Source organism: Brachyistius frenatus, unplaced genomic scaffold, assembly GCF_029030835.1.
Source record: "Brachyistius frenatus isolate BFR_SWC_R1_liver_20210118 unplaced genomic scaffold, ASM2903083v1 Contig_15, whole genome shotgun sequence".
Taxonomy (NCBI): Eukaryota; Metazoa; Chordata; class Actinopteri; family Embiotocidae; genus Brachyistius; species Brachyistius frenatus.
The window spans coordinates 3,327,787-3,350,066 of NW_027210614.1; the positions used below are offsets into that span (position 1 = coordinate 3,327,787).

At 41.0% G+C, this 22,280-nt stretch overlaps 1 protein-coding gene across 1 annotated transcript in view; it reads right to left on the bottom strand.

Moving 5' to 3' along the window:
- Positions 1-16,743: 16,743 nt before the first annotated feature.
- The window catches only part of mafa (MAF bZIP transcription factor a), a 77,172-nt gene continuing 71,635 nt past the window's right edge, over positions 16,744-22,280 (bottom strand). Inside the window, exon 3 of the mRNA XM_069693626.1 lies at positions 16,744-20,992. The gene's annotated coding sequence lies outside the window, so the exon portion shown is untranslated. The remainder of the gene's footprint in view (positions 20,993-22,280) is intronic.

The following is a 22,280-nucleotide window of genomic DNA, read 5'->3' on the forward strand; positions in this document are numbered from 1 at the left end:
TCATAATTTGTTAGTGATCAAACCTAGCTGACTGGCAGCTGTGACAGCGGGCACAGCTTGGAGTGTGTTGGCCCCTGTGGTGTCCTGTTACTGGGTCACCGAGGCCTTGCAGCGACGCTGTGTGCTGCAGACACGGGGTGGCCTTTAGTGTCAGTCTTCCGTGACCTCGTGCTTGCATCCTTGCCTCTCTTCACCCTCTTCATCTCTGTGTGCCGTCCTCCGGGATAAAATAGAGCTAAGTCGTATTAGCTGGCATGCAAAACATGTCTCACATGCTGGGATAAGAGTTTAGAGGGAGTGGATTCATTCTAGTGCAGTCACACGGATGCTTGTCTATTGTTGTTGTGTGTGTGTGTGTGTGTGTGTGTGTGTGTGTGTGTGTGTGTGTGTGTGTGTGTGTGTGTGTGTGTGTGTGTGTGTGTGTGTGTGTGTGTGTGTGTGTTGAGTTGTGCATTTAAGAGGATAACAAGGTGAATAAGTGGTATATACCCTCTGTCATTTCTAGACATCCCGAACACGGGCAGGCTGTAACTTTTCAACCGTTGAACTTAACCCTCGCCGCTGGGAGGAAACAGCATCAGCGGACATGTCATGAACATGCCCTTGTCCAACACAGATGTATATACAGAATAAATATAACACTTTATTTTGAAGACAGAAGTGTGTGGGGGAGGGGTGATAATAGACTATGGTCAAACATTCTCATTATCCCTCTCAGTTCATTATTCCTTCCACTGCCTCCATTCACTGACCCCCAAGTCTGCTTTCTCTTGCTCTCCACCTCCCCTCCTCTCTCTCGTTCACTCTCTTTTACTTCTACTTTCTACTCCTACCTCTCTTTTGGACAGAGGCATGGGTGAGATCATAATTATGTTTTGACACATGGCGTTAGCCCCCAGAGCGCCAGGATTTTAACTCAAAGTGGGAGTTGTCAGTGCGACAGCCCTTACCGCTCTTAATTGGAGGGGAGGGCCAAGAGGCCCGCCCACAGACCAGGGTGGCAGTTTTAATGAGGTTATGTTCATACAGGAAGTCAGAGTTGTGACAGGAGGAAACTGTCATTGGCCTGTTAAAGAGAGCGGCTGACATCTCAAAGCCTACTGTGTTTGTCAGTGAGAGGGGAAAACCTCTCCACTCCTCTCTCTACAGGTGGAAACAGGCAATTAAAACAGAAATGAAGAACTAGAAAACATTCAGGGCAGCCACAACAACTTGAGTACCACCAATCAGAGGAGGAAAAGCTTCGTATAGAATAATAGCTAAATGAAATACGTATTAAACTCCCTGGACTCACTTCAACAGGACTTAGTTGAAAGTGAGCAGCATAATTACCCCTATTAAATGGCAATTAACACAAATCATTAACATTATCTCTGTGCTTCTGTCTTTGCCTGTGCATTTACACATGTATGAAGTTCCCATCTTTGCATGCACATGCACTCTGTATGCTATTACATGTCTGTAAGCACAGTATGTCCATATTGTGTGCGAGTGTGTACCTCAGTTACTTTTCTCTAATATTTTTCAGCCTGTGCGTAGGTCTCAGTAAAAGGGGGAGAGAAGGTGTTGAAAGCAAACCTGCAGACTTCTCTAGCCAAAACACTGGCCTCAGTGTTCTCCAGGTGCACCCTGTTGAGAAAGGGCGCTGTTGCCAGAGTAATGTGGCTGTTGGTAGTCCGCCCTAACAAACAGGCAGTGCACAACCTTTGATCTGCACCACCCTCCAAGTGAGTTCCCACTTCCACGAAAAGTCCATTTACAAAATGTATTTCATTCTTTCTCGCAGTAACAACCAAATCCAAAATATTGGTCCAACATTTCATTTCAAACAGACATTTATTTGGAGAGGGGGCTGAGTTTATTTTCCTAAGTAGTTTTTGAACAGGTTTGAGTTTCACCGATGCTTTTAAGCACACACACGATGTGTGTCGGCGTCCAACCAAAATCATCACAGAGATCCTAGCCATTTCCTCCCAGCGTGTCCCTCCACAGACCTCTGCGTGTTTCAGGCATGGCAGTTTGTTTTTAAGACGAGACTACCTTTGCAGGCCAGGAATTTTGTGGGATGAAGGAAAGGATTTTTACAAAAAAAAAAAAAAAAAGGGAAGAAAAGAAAAGAAAAGAAAAGAAAGAAAGGAAAAGAGATGGTTCAGCGGTTTTGATCTTGCAAAATGTTTCACTTTGTTCGTGCTTTGTTGGGTGTAGAGAGAGAAAGTTACCGTGGTGCTTGCTCCTGAGCTATATAAGAAAAAATATGTGGTCTTATTGAAGAAATTTGAGGACTGTGTCCACAAATTTGTGCCACATGGGCCTAAGCTGCACACGCAGAGCTGATGGCAGCTGGCCTGGTTTTGACATGTCACAGTCTGTGGACTGCTTCACCTGAACCTCATAGCATCAACTTAATAGACCCTCTTTGTCCACCATGACAATATGAGGCTTCAAACAATTAGAGAGGACTCCTTCCTGCCACACTATAGATAAGCATCACCTGCTGGCTCTATAGATTGGAACAGGCTCTTCAAGGTTGTCTGGAGGTCTTTCTGTGTTCGGCTCCTCATTCACACAAACACCACACAGAGTTTGCTTCTCTGAGGAGGTGGAAAGGAACGTGGGAGGACCTGTCACGACCTTGGGTGGCATGGGTCATGAGGAGTAAAATAGGGACGAGGTAAAGCAGTTGGTCCCAAGCAGAGAATAAAGACAAGGTCACTGTGCTTTTCTATGGACTGGAGGAGGTTGTTTAGTTAGTTGACATGGACCACAGCAAATGGGCTTATCAGGAGATGTGGACACCAAGGTGAGAAGGGGCAAAGTCTCATTTAAATCCAATCTGAATTTAATGCTATGGTGAACATGATTCTTTCCCATGTTGCACATCAAAGGCTTTTGTGAGTGTTTTCTTGTGATTTGATCTGAAAAAAAAACAAGCGAGCAAGGTGCCTTTTAATAGCTACTCCATCAGGATGCAGGATTTCTAAGATCTAACAAGTATATTGAGTGGCTGCTGCCCTCAGGCGCGCAGGTTCCAGCGATAGTGTTCAGCTTATGGCCACTGTTCTGCTGTTAGCGTCGCCTGTGAGAACTGTGGAGATGTGACTTTTGAGGTGAAACTGTGTCGCCCGAGCTGGATTGCTTGTTTTTGTTTGAAATGAATATATGTGTGTGTGTGTGTGTGTGTGTGTGTGTGTGTGTGTGTGTGTGTGTGTGTGTGTGTGTGTGTGTGTGTGTGTGTGTGTGTGTGTGTGTGTGAAGTTTTGGCTCAGAACTGAGCTCATCCCACCTACGAGGTATCCGTCAATGTGCTGCATTAAGGTCTGACTGTGTTCTTACCACAACTCGGGCTCACATTCACCCCCGGAACATTGTCATGAGTTTCAGTGGAGAGCACGGTTGCCTAACTACGAAAGCTGTCTGTAAGAGCTGCTAGATCGTGAGAACTGACATGCTGATGTCGTGTCCTTAGTGTGTCGAAGATGGAAATAAAATGTGCCAGAGATACGAACATGCATTTTCACTGATAACGCAGAAAGTTCTGAGCACCTAAATTATTTCACAATGGGTGAAAATGAAGATTCACACCTTTTTCCAATGAGCTTCATTATTGGTTTGACATGATCAGGAAATAGTTAAAAAGGTCATAGACATCATCAAATCGGACTAAATGTCACCATGAGTTTGGGTTGAATCATTGCAGATTCATTAGTGTGAAGGTTTCTTGTAAATCCTTCTGTCACACTGTTGTAGAATCATGTTGTACCATGTAGACTTTGTGAGTCTCTACAGTGATCACCTCTGGTTAAACCAAGAATCTATAATGCTCTAAGGTCCACTTAGCTGGGCTTCTCTAACATTAATAATGCAGAACATTTTCCTAATGAAGGAACATATTTTTTCTTTTCCATTTTTCTTTCAACATGTTGGATAACTGTGTTAATCAAGGCTTTACTTTCAGATTTCCTCTCTAATGGAATATCCAGTGAAGGGAAAAGGTCATGGTGGTAATAGACTGATCTGTAGTCCTCAGGGAGATTCTCTCTCTCTCCCTTCTCTATCCTTTTTCTCTACACCTCTCTCTCTCTCTCTTTCTGCTCGCTCCCAGACAGACAGTCTCAGTCCCAGACATCCTCATCTGCCTCCCACTGCGCTCAGCCCAGGATTTCAATCACAGGGCCAAATGAAATTATTAAGAGGTGTTAAACTTATTAATCATTAAATTAGCTAAATGATCCTCCAAGTACAGCCCAGATGAATGACATGTCATTCTCTAATGCAATTTGCCTCTCCACCTCTCCAGCAGGTGAAGGTCAGGAGAGGGCCTACAGCAGGGCAGTTGATGGTTTCTCCTTTTCCTTCTTTTTTTTTTCTTCAAAATTGCCGTTTCAGCTCATCTTCGTGTCCACTTCAAAGCACTCTCAGAGCTGTGAGGGAAACTGACATCACGTTCTTTAAAAATGCTAAATCCAGCACATAATTTAGCTGCACATGCACTGGCAGAAAAAAAAAAAAAAAAAAAAAAAAAGCAAAAATTGATGTATACCTGACACTTCCTGTCGTCATTTCCCTTTTGATAATAAGACATGTACCAAACCAGTTCTCGAGTTTCGGTTTTCTTCTTATCTTGATTTGATTGGTGGGAAAGTAGGTGAGCATATGAAATGCACCTCCTACTTAAAACTTGTGCTCTCTGTTAGTATACACACATTCTGTTGATATCATGTATAAACATCCCACGAGAACTAGAGAGCAGATACCACTGAGTTGATGTCAGCTATCTCCTGATGGCTGATTCAGGAACTCCTAGTGTCACCATGCGCTGATGTAGGTTTTAGTGGTTCAGTTAGAAATATGCAAAATTTGAAAACTGATATTAATCATCACGACATGCAGTTTTTTCCTCTTTCTTTGGTAACATCGACGTATTCTGCATTTACTCAGTAATATTACGAGCCTTTTCTCCTTTCTGCGTCAGCTCACCTTCCCTTTCTGATTTATCTTCAGTGCAACACTTCAGAGCCATTCAAACTGTGACAGTGTCCAGTAATGAGTGAAGTTATTACAAAATTTACAGAAGGCAAACGCGTACCTGTGGTCCGCCAATTACTGCTGTAGTTAAAGTCAGTGCTGTGGATGAGGAGGCTGAGTGGATGGGGGGGTTTGAGGAGGCATCCACAAGGTCAAACCAGCCAAACATAGGAAAACTTTGGACTGAAAAGATCTTTACAATGTATGATTTTAGCTTCAATAGAACGAATCATGGAATCCTTCAATGTTTCAAATACAGGCAGGGTGGAGTAACCGTCTTTGTTTGTGCCTTCTGATCTTTTGTGATTTGTTCACTGGTCACATGAATATTTCTGCTTATCTGCAAATTATTAATCTTCCCTTCACCATCCACTCCTATGCAATGTTTGCTGCCATACATTGATATATATGTGTGTGTGTGTGTGTGTGTGTGTGTGTGTGTGTGTGTGTGTGTGAGTGTGTGACACGTACCGTAGTAGTGCAGATTACAGTCCTGAGGGATTTAAATATCATTTTAATTAATCTGCTCACCTGAATTTAATGAGACATGTCCAAGGGGCTGCATGCATGTGTGAATGTGTCCATGTGTGTGTCCATACATTGTATGAATGTGGGTGAAGGTGTGTGTGTGTGTGTGTGTGTGTGTGTGTGTGTGTGTGTGTGTGTGTGTGTGTGTGTGTGTGTGTGTGTGTGTGTGTGTGTGTGTGTGCTGCATGTGCATCTGTATGTTCAAGTGTGCATGCCTGTGACTAATGAAGTTCATTGCAGGACTTCAAATAGCCTCCTTCATTCGGTCCTTCCCAAATTTGCATATATTACCTGTGTTATAGCCAGAAAGACAAAGGCAAGGAGACTCTCTGTGTTTTACAATGTGAATTGTACTATATAATAGGACTATCTTGAAATCAATTCCATCTGCTATTAATGCAAGTATGATTATATAATTAGTCTGAGATCAATATGACATTGATTCCAATGCAAACAAGGGATTAGAGCATTCTGTGTTCTCTGGACAGTTCAGCAGACATGATCTGGACATGTTCGAAAGGCTGACCAACTGGCCTGTGCAACCTTGACCAAGTTTACATCAATACACAATTGAACAGAACACAGAGGTTATGGGAAAATGTAGCATTAGAAGTTACCAAAAGCAAATATCTTTTAACATCATGTCAATACACATTCAGAGTTTGGTATAATCATGTGATTTTTACAGATTGCGCTGCTTCTTGATGGAAATATCTCATAACAGGTTCGGAGTGAAAGTTGCAATGCAGGTCAGCGATGACATCTCAATATGATTTTAGCTAATATTTGCTTCCTTATAGAACTTTACAAAAATTGAAGATTCTTATCAGAGGTCAACAGATTAATACGTGGAGATAGGACATTTTCCAAACGAGCAAAAGCGATGAATGGCTCCGATAGTTGCCGATGGCCACGCAGCCTCCAGCAGTCACACGAAGACGTTACATCACAGTTTTGCATGAAGGCTCCATTCACACAAGTCAGGTGAATGTCATTGTGTACCTGAGATGAATTATGTTCAAATGAAAGTTAACTTTATACAAGACAGATCTATTCATTTATTATAACCAATACGAACAAGGAAGGCGGGGAGGAAAAAAAAAACCCACTCAACCGTTACTTTACTCAGCGTTTTTGTGTTATTTCTTAAGTATTTCAGCCACTTAACTATCCAGTCATGACATGAAATCAAACCTTACCCCGGGAACATTAACAAACTTTTTTTTTTTTTTTTTTTGAGTGGCACGTGAAACAGAAGTAATTCTGACCTTGTAAATAGAACATATTCCAAATACCAAATTGCACTGCAGGATGTTCTGTTACCAGCGATGCAATCCAGGAAATCATACTTCAGTATATTCTGCTACTGATAATGACATTCAGAGTGACAACAAACCTGAAAATGGCATGCTAAAGAAGCCAACTAGCTAACGTTACTTCTTCTTTTGAGTCACTGTCAGATCACAAACACACTTTCAGATGCATCCAGCCACCTCCTGTAACATAGTGTGTAGATTCATGGCATTAGATGCATCAGCTTTTTTATTTGTTCCAAACTGTCATAACATATATTGGCCTTTAAAAACCCAGTATCACTCTACTGCTACTTTGTTTTTGCAGAACAACAAATAAACTGTTTCTTAGTGTTAGTGTCTTAGTGTTTTTCTTAGATTTCAGAAAAACATTGCTTCTTTTTAAGTGGTCTCGCAAGATACAAAAACAAGGAGGGAATGAAGGGAGAAAAGAGGGTGTCTGAAAAATCAGTAAAAGCTTAATGATTGTTTAAAATATTAACAATGGTTATGGAAAATATGACTTTAATGTTTATGCAACTTTATATTTATACAGTATATCTAAGTAAATAATATGCTGAATTTTCTGAAACATCATTTGGTGTGTGTGCTTGTGTTGGTGTTGAGTGTGACTGCTGTCAGAACCTGGTTGTCAGTGTGAAAAACGACAACAAACATGCGAGCGTGTTGCCAGACGATACACAATAGGCTGACACAAAACCCTCCCTCCCTTCACCACAATTGCCTGTTTCTCTCTGTTCTGCTTTTGTTTTGTCCAGCCTCATTTGTGATGGTATTTATCTCAGTAAAGGATACAAAACCCTCGCTCTCGTCTGAAAGAGGAGTCATTTACAATCATTTACATTAACAAAAACTGTATTTTACCATTACAATAACCTCAGACAATAGCACATATCTGCCTCGTTCATTTTGTGCAACAAATGAACAGAGGTACAGGCGCATCCATTGTTCTGGTTAAAATGTGCCGTAGCATAATCATCTCCCTCTCCACTTCGTGTATTAGATAACGAGAAGATGCTGATACGTTCCTCAATACAATCTGCTCCCCACTGGCTAATCCACATCATTCAGTATTGTGAGGATCACAATGGTGGTTTATTATTGCTCATTCTGAGCTCAACAATGATTTAAACGTTCGCAATATAGGAACAAACACGCTGTCTCAGATCACTCATCCATTTAAGAGGATGCCAGTTCTGCTTAGTAGCAGCTGTTTGTTGCTTGGAGGGTGTTGATCATTGTTAGTCTCTGCAGATGATACCTAATTTTGAAAAGCTGTATATTTGAACAAGAGACTGTAAAAGGAAATCAGACCAAGAATGCCAGATGTGCAGTAGTTGTGCCGATAAAATGAAATGCACGACACACTTAATTATACATATACTGTAAGTTTACTGTGAAACACAGAAAATGAATCGATAATGGAATTTCGATATGATGTGGCTGCAGTAAATGTTCCCATTTCCCCAGGATCTTATAAAGAGAGGGCATCTTTCTGTTTAGCTCATCTGTCCCTCTGCTGTCAGGCACATGGAGTATTGAATTTCACTGACACTCAGTCCCTTAATGAGAAGCAGAACGACACCTTCATATTATAGCTTGTGCCCTACCTCTCTCCATTTCTATGACTTGCTTTAATAAATTACTGTCCAATAAGAACTTTTATGATCTTGGCATATGTTGCCTTTTATAGGTGAAAATAATTGCGTTCCTAGATCACCCTGCCCATTCTGAACATGAGAATGAGACTAGCGGAGCCTACAAAATGAGATAGTTTCACAGTGTCTGCACAAGTCCTTCTCATTTGGGTCGTTACGCCTCCCCCTCCTTCTTTCTCAGTTTCCTGGCATACCTTCACAAGCACCAACCCCCCTTCGCCACTCTCAACTCCACTCATGCCTAAAGAGGCCTGCGCTTGCATGCCAACAGGCACTCTTAAACCCACAACACCATCCCCCAGTCGACTTCACGCACACCACACACACACACACACACACACACACACACACACACACACACACACACACACACACACACACACACACACACACACACACACACACACACACACACACACACACACACACACACACACACACACACAGAGAGTCTTGTTTTTGAGTTCCCACTGAAGTGTGACAGAAGCCACTTGACAGGTGACACACACACACTTGATGTTATCGGGTCAGGGCCAGAGATTCAGCCTCTTGAGTGATGAGAGACTGTCACTCGCATTGTTTATCTATGCTGCAGGAGGGGAGAGGCAGGGATGACAGAGAGAAAGCCAGTGCTTCTTTCTTTCTTTGCCATATATCACTCAAGGGGAAAGTGGGAGCAAAGGAAAAAAAGGCAGAACTTTGCACCCTGCCGAAGACAGAGTCTACATGGGGAGTTCCTGGCCACAACCAGCGACTCAAATAACTTCTGTACCCTCAAATCTGAAAAGATTCCCATGGTATACATGATAATATGATCTGTTATGTAGGTTTCTGCTTAAACGTCAGAGCAAACAAGCACTCATGGGGGTCTGGAATAGAAGTGCTACTCAGTCATTTAGAGAAATGTGCTGGAGTCGGCTCACAAATTGATGTGGCTTTGTTATCGGCATTGTCAATTGATTACACCTAGGGCGATAATGAAATAACTAATTGAATGTGTCCTCTTGTAAACAATTTGTTGAAACGTACAAAACACAAACTTGCCTCGCTCTGTGTGAGTGGCTTTTAATTAATTGAAGAATGAGTCTGATAACCTTCACAAAACTGTCAGCCATGCCTTTAGTTGCAGGCAAGGAGTAATCTCAATGATAAACTCGCAGAAATCCCATTTATTATCTGGCAAATAATGTGTGTGTCATTTATGTTTGGCGGTTGAGCAGCTGAAGTGAGATATGATAACCAACGACAGTCCGTTTCGCCAAGGTGAAGTGAAACCTAACCTCTCTGCTCCATCTTACACAGCTGGGAACCCAGGGTCAAAGGTAATTGGGTCTGAGTCTTTGCCTATTTTGGATTTTGTCAAGGATATAATGAGTAAAATCAAATCCAGCTCTTAAGCTTCCTTGCAGATGAGAGCAGTTTACCAGGACACAAATGCCCCTAAATGTCCGTTATAACTAAATTATTGCATCCTCTTTAGTTTCTGGTTCTCTAGTCTCCTTTTATCTTTTAAAGTCTGGACAGTGTCATCATGGGAAATATGCACAGGTTAAAGTGATAGATCAGAACTTACCACAACGCGACATGTTTTCTTGTTACAATAATTATTTATTAAATTTAAAATATCTTTAGTACAGGTTAAAAATTAGACACCTCCATCTACCATGAGCGCCTTGGGTTTTAACATGGTTTTAACATGGTTGAAAATAAACACTCTTAGAAACAAAACAAAACAACAAAATCTTCTCACTTCCTTCATTGCTGTTTTCATAAAATGTCACTTTAGAGTTGCTAGGGCAGAGGCAAATTTGGCATATAAATAATTATTTTTCATTGTACTTTGTATTAGAAATGCAGAAAGGAAAAAAAAACTATTTCAAAAGCTATTTTTCCCTTTAAAGTCATGATTTGAAAATTTGGAATGAGTCAAAATTGCTCGTTTTACCAGCTTCATAGTTTGTTTAATGGGTTTGGATTCATTTATTAGAAACAAATAAATGCCATTTTAAAACAGCACACTTTAAAGCTGGTGATTTTTTTTGGAGAGACAACTGAAATGGCAGCCCAGTTTTTACCACTTTTATGCTAAATGCTTTTGCCACAACATTTTATTGGTTGTGGAAGACACTAAGGATATGTAATCAATTATTAAGTGTATGCATGTGAACGTGCAGTGGCAATGAGAAAACTACAAACAGTAATGGTCAGACTGCCATCCTTCCCCTCATCTTCTTATTCCCCAACCCAACAATTCCACAAACCAGTGATTTATGGTAATTATTTTGCCTCAGCCCTACCTTATGAAACATAAAAAAGATAACAAGTAACATGAGCAGAGCACTGTAGTAAATGGCAGGCCAATGCATTAGTTATCAGTAAGAAAACATTAACAGCAAAGACATATATTTTTCAGTTTTGAAGTTGTTTACAAACCATATCCTTGTTCACAATTTCTTGTTTTTCCATGTTTGCTTTTTGTTGTTATTACATGCCATATGAGAAGTCTGGATTACAAAAGTACCTGAACAAATTGCTTGTATATTAGCATGCATAGCTGTTTGGTATTTACATCCTATTTACAGACTCGGACTAAGAAGAGAATGATCTACAATACAGTTTTTCTTTCACGTGTTTCATTTACATTTCTAGGATGGGGAACAAAAAAAAGCAGCCTCATACCGATTTGCAGAGTACACAGGACATGCACATAAAATAGAATGTTTGCTTGACTGAACAAAGTGTGTTGTTTTAATCCCTATCACTGAAAAAAGGAATAGCTCAATCCCATAACAGGCTATGTCTCTGACCAGTGCTACCGCATTGCATAACAGAGAGACTACTGCGCAATACAGACAAAGGAAAAAAAATAGATCTGAGCACAGGGGGCTTGGAAAGGTTAATTTACGATGTTAACCGTGCCGTGAAGGGAAAAGCAAATAGGAAAGAGCATACACAGCACCGGAGAAGGACATTAAGCTGCGGCTACATCTTTCTCTTTCTTGCTCCCTCTATCTGTCCGGCGACAACGGTAGGCCCCCCTGATGTGTACAAAGACACAGGGCTATCACCATCCATCATTGCAGACATAGTGAGAGGATGTTACACCAGTCACCGGCCTGTAAGCAGGCACTCACTACTGACACTTCAGGGTTTTTTTTTAAGCATGGTGCCTTTCATAGCCACAGGAAAATGTCCATAAGTGGCACATCCATGGAAATAAAGAAAACACAGACAGAACATTTTAGTTGATAGAATCAGTGTAAGACAAAGGAGAAGACAGTAACAGAAGACTCTGTCACAACCGAATAAACAACTCCAAAATAATGTTACATCATATTTATAAGCATATTTCATGTCTCTTATGTTATTGTAGTGTCCATTTTTGTATAAAGAGTGGAAGACGTGGATATATTTAGACTGCAGACAGTATTTGCAGTCCAGGGGCTAGTAACCTGCTCATGGGGTGTTGCAGTCATTAAAGATATTGCTCATTTAGTGAGAATAACATCAGTATCATATCCTCAATTCTCCCCACTACTACAAGTCCTTTGTCCACCTCCAGCTCATTTACAGTCAACCTCTAATAAAGGCAATCAGCAGCACTATGCCCTCACTGGGGGTCCATAAACACTTGATTTCACAGAACTGCCTTTGATAAAGGAGGGAGGTGACTGCCAGAGCATGTTAATGTGCTTTCCCATAAAGCTTATCTGTGACTGGGGTCACGGAGGCCAAGTGGCAAGGGGCTGATCGCCATAGCAATAAGACCCTAGAAGCTGTTACTGCAGCTTACGACCCCTCTGACAATAACAGAGCCAACCAAGGTCTACCTTAGGATAATCAAACCCCTCATCCAGGCCCATGTGGGAAATAATGTGGACATTTACTACAGTACAATTGAAATGAGGGGCGAGCACAAATTAACCTCTGGTAACAGTGAAGGGGCTCATTGTGATAGGAATCATAAATTTTTAATTGTTCACCAGAAGCAGTATTTTAAAAGCATGTAAAAACAAAATTATGAGCTGGCCCACACTGTCGGGCCGCGGCCACAGTTCAAACCAAGTTTACACCAAGTAAAGAAAAAAAAAACGTTCAAAGCCAACAGATTTCTTAAAACATATTTTTCAAGAAACGTGTTTTTTTTTTCTTCTGTTAGTACACTGAGCTGCATAATTATGTTTCTTCTGTTTTTGCCAGGTGTATGTGATGATACTGTATAATTTCGTGGACTAAAGATGGGAGCTTTGAAGAACACTTTGATAGCATATGGTTATCCCCTGCTGTCTCACACTCTCTACTCTGTAGGGGGCCCAGAAGGGATCTATTCATAACTTTTTGGACTCTACAAACTTTTCCATTCTGTAAAAGTGAAGGATTACACCCTGTTCACAGCAGGAAAAACAGCATGTATCCAAGAATCTCTGCTTGAGCCACTATAATCTCCATTTTATACCCTAAAGACAAAGCTTAATGTCCCACCCAAACAGGCCCAGTCTCAAATGGCATAAAAGGGTGAATGTAATCAGTGCCTTTACCTTCCTGACTGCACAGTGTATTTCACCCTGAATTAGTGCACACAATCTTTGCATGATCAAAGTAAGCTTTGTACAGCTACCCATAAGTTCCTTCTGTGTTTTCCACGTGCATCAACTTCATCAATTGTGTTTCAAAGCAGGCAAATTGGAATCTAGTTAAGCTGTTTTTTCCTGCCGTTGATTTCTCTGTTTTCTGGCTCACGTGCAGGAGACTAAATCAAGCTGTCAGAAACCAGACTGCACGGCTAAATGGTGCAGGCTGAAATGCCACCTGTCCACAGCTTCTGGAAATGTATTATTTCCCCATTTATTTGTTTCTAGAGTAGCAACATGGATATTTCAAGTTTTGAAACGTTCACCTACCACCTTTACGACAGCTATTTCACTACTGCTAAAGGTTGTGATTTCCTCCATTACCTAATCAGATGCTAAAGATTTGGTTTACAGCAATTATCAATGGTATTACACTGAGGTCAGAGCAGAGCATTTCTTCCAATTGAGGCATTTTGGTTAATCCGATTCTCTTTGACTCTCCAGCCCCCTATCCCCAATCTTCTTGGGAGCCCACCTCATCTTAGTGAGGGGCTTGATGGCTAACTGCCCACCTAGAGCTCAAGCTTATGTGCAGGCCAGAATGAGGTGGGAGTAAGGGCTTTAAGGGCTCTATTATTTATCCCTGTCATTAACTATGTGACATAAGAAGGTCTGCTCTGTCTTTGCTGCTGTCTAGCTATTAGAGCAACCCTCATCCATGGTATCCCTACATCCAAAACCCATGCCTCTTCATATGGTACATTTAAAGCATTTTTACAAGTCCTCTTTTCATCCAAATTTCCCAAAAAATGAGATATATTGTGAGTAATGTGGCACTGTGCCCACAATATGTTGAGCTCATGCATGTGAATCATTTTGGTTGGCCTGGAGGTCAGGATTACAGCAGAGCAGTTGACATGGGTTGCTTCATTGTAATCCTTTCACCTCTGACCCCACTCCCACTACCCCAGCCATGTCTGGCTTGAGGTCACTGCTAATCATGTCATTCCAACAGACATAGACACTCACAGGCATAGAGCGTGTGTGTGTGTGTGTGTGTGTGTGGGGGGGGGGGGGTTGGTGTGCGTGTGCGTGAGAAAGAGAAAAAAAAAAGAGCATGGCTGTGTCTGTTGCAGTATGTTTCTACATGACAGAGTTTCAGAGTGGGAGGAGCTGTTGTGAAATACTTTTACCCAATTATGTATTCCAAATTAGAATTTTACTTTTTACAATATTTGCAATGTTACGTAACATAGAAAAAAAAGGGTGCCCCGGTAATGTTACAATCCACTGGGTTTATGTTGTAGCCACTAGTCTTCATTATTTCATCTCTGATTCTGAGAAATCATGGCAGATGGTTCTCAATATGATCCCAATAAGATACCAGGCCGAGGTGATCGTCAGATGGGCACCAAATTCAAAACCCTTCGTTTTTGCAGCTGGGAATTAAACATTGCGGCATAGTTGCTGAAATCATTCAAAATGTATTTAATTGTAAACTTGAGCTTCTTCCCTCTTAGTGGTAACCTGGCTCAGCTTCAGTCTTCGATTTGATAATAGTTTTGGAAACCCTGTTTGCATGACGGTCCGCTCAGCCACTCTGAAGGGCGGACCAACCAGCTACCAGCGAGGATGGTAATTGCGATAACGCTTCAGTGTTGTTGTTGTTTTTTTTTAAATGTAGTTCTAACAATAGTGACGGTGGTAGAGTGAAAAGAAAGTATAAGACTAAAAAAAAAGTCTGCAAAGGTCATTTATTGACATGGCGCGTTGCACTCTACTTACATTGGGTGATGGTTTCTGAGGTCTACGGCCATTAGGATGCAATGACTGGAAACAATCTTCATTTAGCGTGGCTGGATCCTTAAATTCACACAGTGAATTTAGGTCTGGTAATTAAATGCTATCTTAGTGGTGTATACAACAGAAATCTTGCCAAAATGCACATTTGTGTTATAACTTATTCCTTGAGGTTTTTATGTACAGAGGCTCGAACCTTCAACTTTTATCAAACAACCAGGTATTTTCGAACACAGTTGTCACTCTTTTATACTGACATTTGAAGCCATAGAGGCCTTCCAACTGTTACATAACGTTGACTGTGTATAGGAAGAAATGAGACTTTTACCTCGGCTTTTAGCCGGCACAATCAGCTCCCCCAGCTTCTCAACTTTATTATGCCATATGATGTGAATCTATTGTAGCCTTCTGACTAAGTGGAAGTGTTATGTCTTACTGGCAATTTTACTTTCTAAAGGATGCATTCTTACTAGCCAATAACTGTTGACTTAAAAATAACATGTTGTATCTTTGCTGACATCTTTACTGTATTGGGTTATGTATTGGTTGTCCATACTAAAGCCTTAAACCATATCCGAAGCCAAACATCCATGTGGCAGAGAGTCTTGATATAATCAATCCGACCACCTTTGTACCTATTGTCTGTCTCAGGTTGTTTTTTTCTCTCGCTGTTCTGCCTCTGTGTTTACTCTGTCACTTGGCATCAATGTGTATCAGCTTCAGTGGTCCACAGACATACGCAGTACACACACAGGCAAGCCAGTGATGACACTAATGGAGTGTTGCACTCAGGGGCATATGGACTTATTAAACAGTTGAAAGAATGGGCTAGATAATAATCAAATAAAGTGGAGATAAGTTAATAGGCTGTGAGCTTTTACACTGTGTTCACAATTATTAGGCAAGTGAGTATTTTGACCATATCATAATTTGTATGCATATTTTCCAACTCCAAGCTTTATAAACTTGAATGCCTATTGGATTTAAGCATATCAGGTGATGTGTATTTGTGTAATGAGGGAGGGTGTGGCCTAAGGAGATCAACACCTTATATCAAGGTGTGCATAATTATTAGGCAGCTTTATTTGCTCAGGCAAAATGGGCCAAAAAAGAGATTTAACGGACTCTGAAAAGTCACAAATTTTATAAAGTCTTTCAGAGGGATGCTGCCCTCTTGAAATTGCTAAGATATTGGGGCGCGATCAAAGAACCATCAAACGTTTAGTTGCAAATAGTCAGCAGGGTCGCAAGAAACGTGTTGAGAAAAAAAGACGCAAATTAACTGCCAAAGATTTGAGAAGAATCAAGCAAGGTGGAGGTGGGGTACTGGTTTTGACTGGTATTATTAAAGATGAGCTAGTTGGACCTTTTCGGGTTGAAGATGGACTCAAAATCAACTCCCAAACCTACTGCCAGTTTTTAGAAGACACTTTCTTCAAGCAGTGGTCCAGGAAAAAGTCTGCATCTTTCAAGAAGACCATGATTTTTATGCAGGACAATGCTCCATCGCATGCATCGAAGTAGTCCTCACCTGACCTAAACCCTATTGAGAACTTGTGGACCCTTCTTAAACGGGAGATTTACAGTGAAGGAAAACAGTCCACCTCTCTGAACAGTGTCTGGGAGGCTGTGGTTGCTGCTGCACAAAAAGTTGATCATCAACAGATCTAGAAACTGACAGAATCCATGAATGGATGGCTTATTACTGTTATTGAAAAGAAGAGTGGCTATATTGGTCACTGATTTTTTTTTTGTTGTTGAAATGTCAGAAATGTTTATTTGTAAATGTGTAGTTGTTTGTTTATTATTCTCACTTTTACAGATGAAAATAAACAAGTGAGAGTTTTTCATTTAGTTGCATAATAATTCTGCCCACTAATAGTTACCCAATAATTGTGCACACACAGATATTCTCCTAAGAAAGCCAAAACCAAAATTTTACTTTCTTAAATATTCAGGTTTGAGGTTTATTAACATTTTGGATTGACCGAGAGCACTGTAGTTGTTCAATAATAAAATTAATCCTCAAAAATACAACTTGGCTAATAATTGTGCACACAGTGTAGAGGAGGCTATGCAGGATTTATCGCGACTGACATGGCACTTGTATGCTGCTACTCATTGAGACACATAAGCGCAGTGCTTTAAACATGATTAAGTGGCGTGAACATCCATCTTTAGCAACCACAAAGCTGATCTGTTTAACACGTTGTTCATAGAAATATCTGTATAATTATCTCCAACATGGTGCTGTCTATCTGTCTCTGCCTTGCTCTTTCCCTGCTTGTGTTTATTTGTCAGACATGGCTGAAGTGCCTCAATTGCCCAATTTCACTCAGACCTCTCTTTGCTTAATCCAAAAACAAGATTGTGGAGCTACTTTATCCTGGTATCCCACTGACTACAGAGATGGATTGTCTGCTTTGCTGAAACCGATTATATCTGCGCAGGACAAGAGGGAGATGGAAGAAGGATGAAAGGGGTGCAGATAGGAACAGACAGGAATGAGGTATTAGAGGGGGGGACATGGTAAAGAAAGGGAAGAACCTGGTTTCTAAGAAAGAGGCGGCTGAACGGGGAAAGAGAAGAAGGACCGCTGATTAAGTGGGGCCCATATGAAGGAGGTAGAGGAGAGAAAGGCAGCGGACGGGGCCCTATAGGGGGTAAATCTGAATCAGTAGAGCGCCATATCCCACACATCCCTGCCCCCTCCTCTCTCCCACATATCCATCATGTTAATATACATACAGCGTGGCCCTCTGAGTAATATATCTTTGACCTGTGATTACGCTAACAGCTTATTGTTTGCACACTGAACAATCCCATTATGTCCACGATCTGTTTACATACAGCCTTGCTGTTTAGATTAGCATGGAGTGTGTGTGTGTGTGTGTGTGTGTGTGTGTGTGTGTGTGTGTGTGTGTGTGTGTGTGTGTGTGTGTGTGTGTGTCCTTTTCTGTGTATATCACAAAAACACTAGGGATGTGCTTCTGTGTGTTTGTGCCCACATTCTGCATCTGAAGGTGTACAAATATGCATATTGTTTTGATCCTGGTTAGGGTCTGGTTAGATGAAAGCTTACGTGCTGCCTGACTATCAGGGTGGAGCAACATAGTATTTCTTTCAGTACTTCAGGACTGCATTTAAAGATACAGAAAGGCAAAATAAACCTGTCATACCGTGCCACATCTGTGCAGAAAAGGGGCTTTGTTTTGCTTCTATAACAGTGGAAAGCCTTGAGGCTCAAAGAAGCAATGCGTCAGTGTCTTGTCACATGCAACGTCTGCTATTTGAGTGACATCTTCATCCTTCCTGTATTTTAAATCTTCTTTAACTAATCACAGCTAAGTCGTAAGTCTTAATTTTAAGTTTGTTTACATGTTGACTGTAAATACCTTCATGTGACTCCGTGTGCTCTGACAATATTTTGTGAAGAAGATTTCTTCATATGAATTAGCTGTACAGTCGGGCATACAAAGTAGGTAACCATGTGTATTTTTGCTAAAAATCAATTTTTTTTTTTTAGTGATAAGCTGATAACATTTGAATCAGATTTTTATTATTTTGAGTCAAAACTGAAAAAAAGTTCCTTCTCACTCAATGTCATTTTTCACTTGGTAAGATGTTTCTGTTGCTGTGTCCAGTGAGAGTACAGATGTAGTAGGCAGGTATGAAAGAATCACAGAGGGTAACGGGTATTTAACCGCGAGGCTGAACATCAGGTTGAGCCAAGGGCTATGCTCATTAACACAAAGTTAACCTCAGACAGGAAGTGAGGTCGTGACAGCCCAGAGAGCTGCATGACTGTGTAACAGTATGAGGTGAATGGGTTATGAAACTTGTCACGGAGGTCAGAAAGAAATATCCTATAGGTGGTCAGATCAGTATAATACTGAACCATAGGCTTCAACACATCCTTAAAATTTTGTCAAAATTGTCTCTTTTTCCCTCCATCCTTTCTGCCAAGCCTTGCTTCCTTTCTCTGCTCTCCTTTGCTTTGCTCTTGGACTTCTCTGTCAGTGCGTAGACTCATTGAGACGTGCAAATCCCTGTGACACAGGATGAATAGACAGTTGCTGGCAGGATGCCCCATGCCACTTTGTGTGCTGCCACTTAATTGGAGCGCCCCAGTTTGCCTTCCCTCCTCTCTTCTTCTACCCACGCTCACTGTTGCCAGGTTCTGTCTGACATCAAAAGGGAGGCTGTGTCCCTTCAAAGAGTTCAAACTATATCAGCACTGCTGTTTGGCGGAAGACAACCTTTCACAATAAGAGTGGGAGACATGAAACTAACGGAGATGTAAAGCTGACAGCAGTTGCATTGGTTTAGAGAGTCAACCCACTGACTACCTGCACATCCTCTTCTATGAGTAATGGTCACGTTCCAACTACAAGTCAACATGCAAAGTACAGCATCTGAAACTATACATACTGCACATATATACAGCAGCATATTGGAGTGGTGCTTTGTCTGATTGTGTATCTGTATGCATGCGCTCATATGTGTGAGCATTGTTTCAAAGTGAGCATTTGTTTTGTTTCCCTCGTTGCCATATGCATCCGTCAGTAGCATTCAACATTGAACTCTCCTCATGAGGCTCTATAGGGACATGCAGCAGAAAAGTGGACTGTGGGGCCTATAGAGGGGGTCGCTGAAAAGACATGGGCTCCTCGATGCACAGCACACACTGAGAGGTAGAGGATGCATGATGGTGTAGATGAGGTGTTCAACAAGCTCGTATTTTCCCTTTTGTCCATGCAAAGGTTTTCTGTCTTCACCAGTGACGGGCTAATCTTTGAGGTCGTGTGTTCATTGGCTTGGCGTGTTATCTGTCAGTCCGTTTGGTTATCTTCGTAGTCCACAGAAGATGGAGGTCAGAGTCCTCATGTCTACATTGCAGTGAGTGAGGTGTTCTTTTTGCCCCCGTCTGTAGGCTCAGGTTAGGAGCTCCGCTTCAAACCATGCAAAGGAAAAAAAGCGTGTCCCTCTCAGACTGAGCTTTGCTACAGCAGGTACAACGTGGACATGGAAAGGGTGGAGGCAATTATTAAAATAAGAAATAAAAAAATTAATAAAAAAGATAGATACTGGGAGAAAATGTTAACTAATAACATCTGATGATATAGTGAATGTTAAAAACTAATGCTTAAAAGTGCAAAGTCAGGTTAGTGTCTTGAGTGAATTGCCTGCTTTTCCTCTTCAGTTTGTTTCCCAGTGGAGCTTATCAAAGAATGTCCTCCTTATAATCCTTGTAAGATGGTCAAATAATAACATTACCTATAGCTAATGCCTTTATCCATCTATTCAAATACATAGGAAAAGTGTCCCGGTACCTGGGACTATGTCTACCAGAAAACAAGTTCAAGTATTTTAAACTTTTAAAAAGGTTGTCTGAAATATCCATTTGTGACCTAACAGGGTGGTAAATATACATTATAGTCTGGTCCATGCTGTTGTCTTCATTCATCTCTATTTACATGTACTAGTATGGATATTGGAGAGGAAGACTAGGCTGTTAAGTAAAGTGAATAAGAAGGAATAAGAAGTACAATTTTTACAGTCCAAAGAACTCCAAAGACTAGAGAAATAATATTTGAAATGATAACTACATGGGCTCTGAATAGGTAAGAAGAATACTGACTTTATATGGAAAATATCGAACCATGAGTACTCTATCCACAGTAATGAATGTTTATGAATTTGGTGAGAGCGACTTGGTAGGTTTCCTATATTAGGAATAAGAATAGGGTTTTATTATGATCTATTTACAGAAGCATGCATCAATGATCTTCCCACCGAAGAGAAAATAGTCCTTCCGATGTATTTATCTGGCATTGTCAACCATCTCATGATTCTGAGTCTGTTTTTTTCCTTTTTTTTCCATGTTTTTGTAGAAAAAAGCTGGAGGTAAAATATCAGGGAGGGAAACAGGAGTAGTAAGAGGCTTTTGAGGATTTCACTGTGGGGATTTTGAAGGATTCTAGCGGGTCTTGTCTGTTGTTCTTCAGTGAAGTCATTTTGAATGTTGTGCTTTGTAGGTGTCTTGGTGCGATTGGTCAGCCGCTCTGATGTCATCACTGCTCAGTCGTTAGGTTATCTGTTAACACAAAGAGAAAGACGGACGGGAGAGAGGAGAAGGAGGGGGTTGGACAAGAACAGAAAAAGAAAAGTCATTAAAGTGTGACTCAGACCACAATCTTCTCACACACTTTAGTGTCGTTCTTCCACACACACACACACACACACACACACACACACACACACACACACACACACACACACACACACACACACACACACACACACACACACACACACACACACACACACACACACACACACACACACACACACACACACTGCACCATGAGAACTGTGAGTGAAGTTCACATTGTGAGCTATACTGGACCCTTGTCTGAACTCGGTCTCCTTGTCTGGGCTTTATGGTGACACACAGTGAGTCACAGTCACTGTATTTGGAGAGAAGGGTGGGCTCGGCTGTCACTGGTGCCAGTGTAAAAAGAAAGGCAGAGTGACCACCCTGTGAGTGTACATGGCAAGCCCAGTTGGCTGAGATTCAGAGTGACAGTGGCGTCAGCATGGGGGGTGACTCTATAATCAGCTTCAATTAAGGCCAAGGAGAGATGAGCAAATTCACTAAGTGTGTGGATGAGTCTACTTCATGTCTATGTTATTCAATCTGTTTGTCATTTACTCCACTAAAACTTAAAAACATTGTTCTTTACTCGGGTTTGTGTCTTGAAATGCCCAAAGTTAGTAGAGACTTTTTAGCATCTTGTGTGCTGTGTAAGGGTGATTCATGTAGCCAGAAGGAGGTCTTTGTGGGTGGGCTATTACACACAGCAACTACAGTATCTACTGGAGATCTAATTACATGAACCTACTGTAAAGGAGTCGCCTGCACCCATTATAAATCACCATAAACAAAGAATGTATTGACATCGCATTGCGTGCCATTACAGCTCCAGTCATTCCTGTGAAATATGAAGTTATTATTTTTCATATTCATATTTCCAAAGATTACGTTATTTATTAGTTGTTTATGTTAATTTTTGTTTTTAATTTATACTGAACATTATTTTAGTATTCTTGTGGAGATGTATAAGGTTATAGACAATTTGTGCAATGTGTTACTAAAAAAATACAGAAGACAAAGACGAGCTGATATTGCAACAATATTGTTGGGTTGACTTTTTGTGCTTTCACAAAATGTTTACTCAGTGAGATATCTCTGATACATAATCATCAGTATTGCCGATATAATGACTAAGGTATAATGATTAATGGTAAAGGAAAATAATAGAACAGCCTGAACAGTTTCAGTTTGGTAAGTTCAGGAAGTGACACCACTTTACAGTAATGCA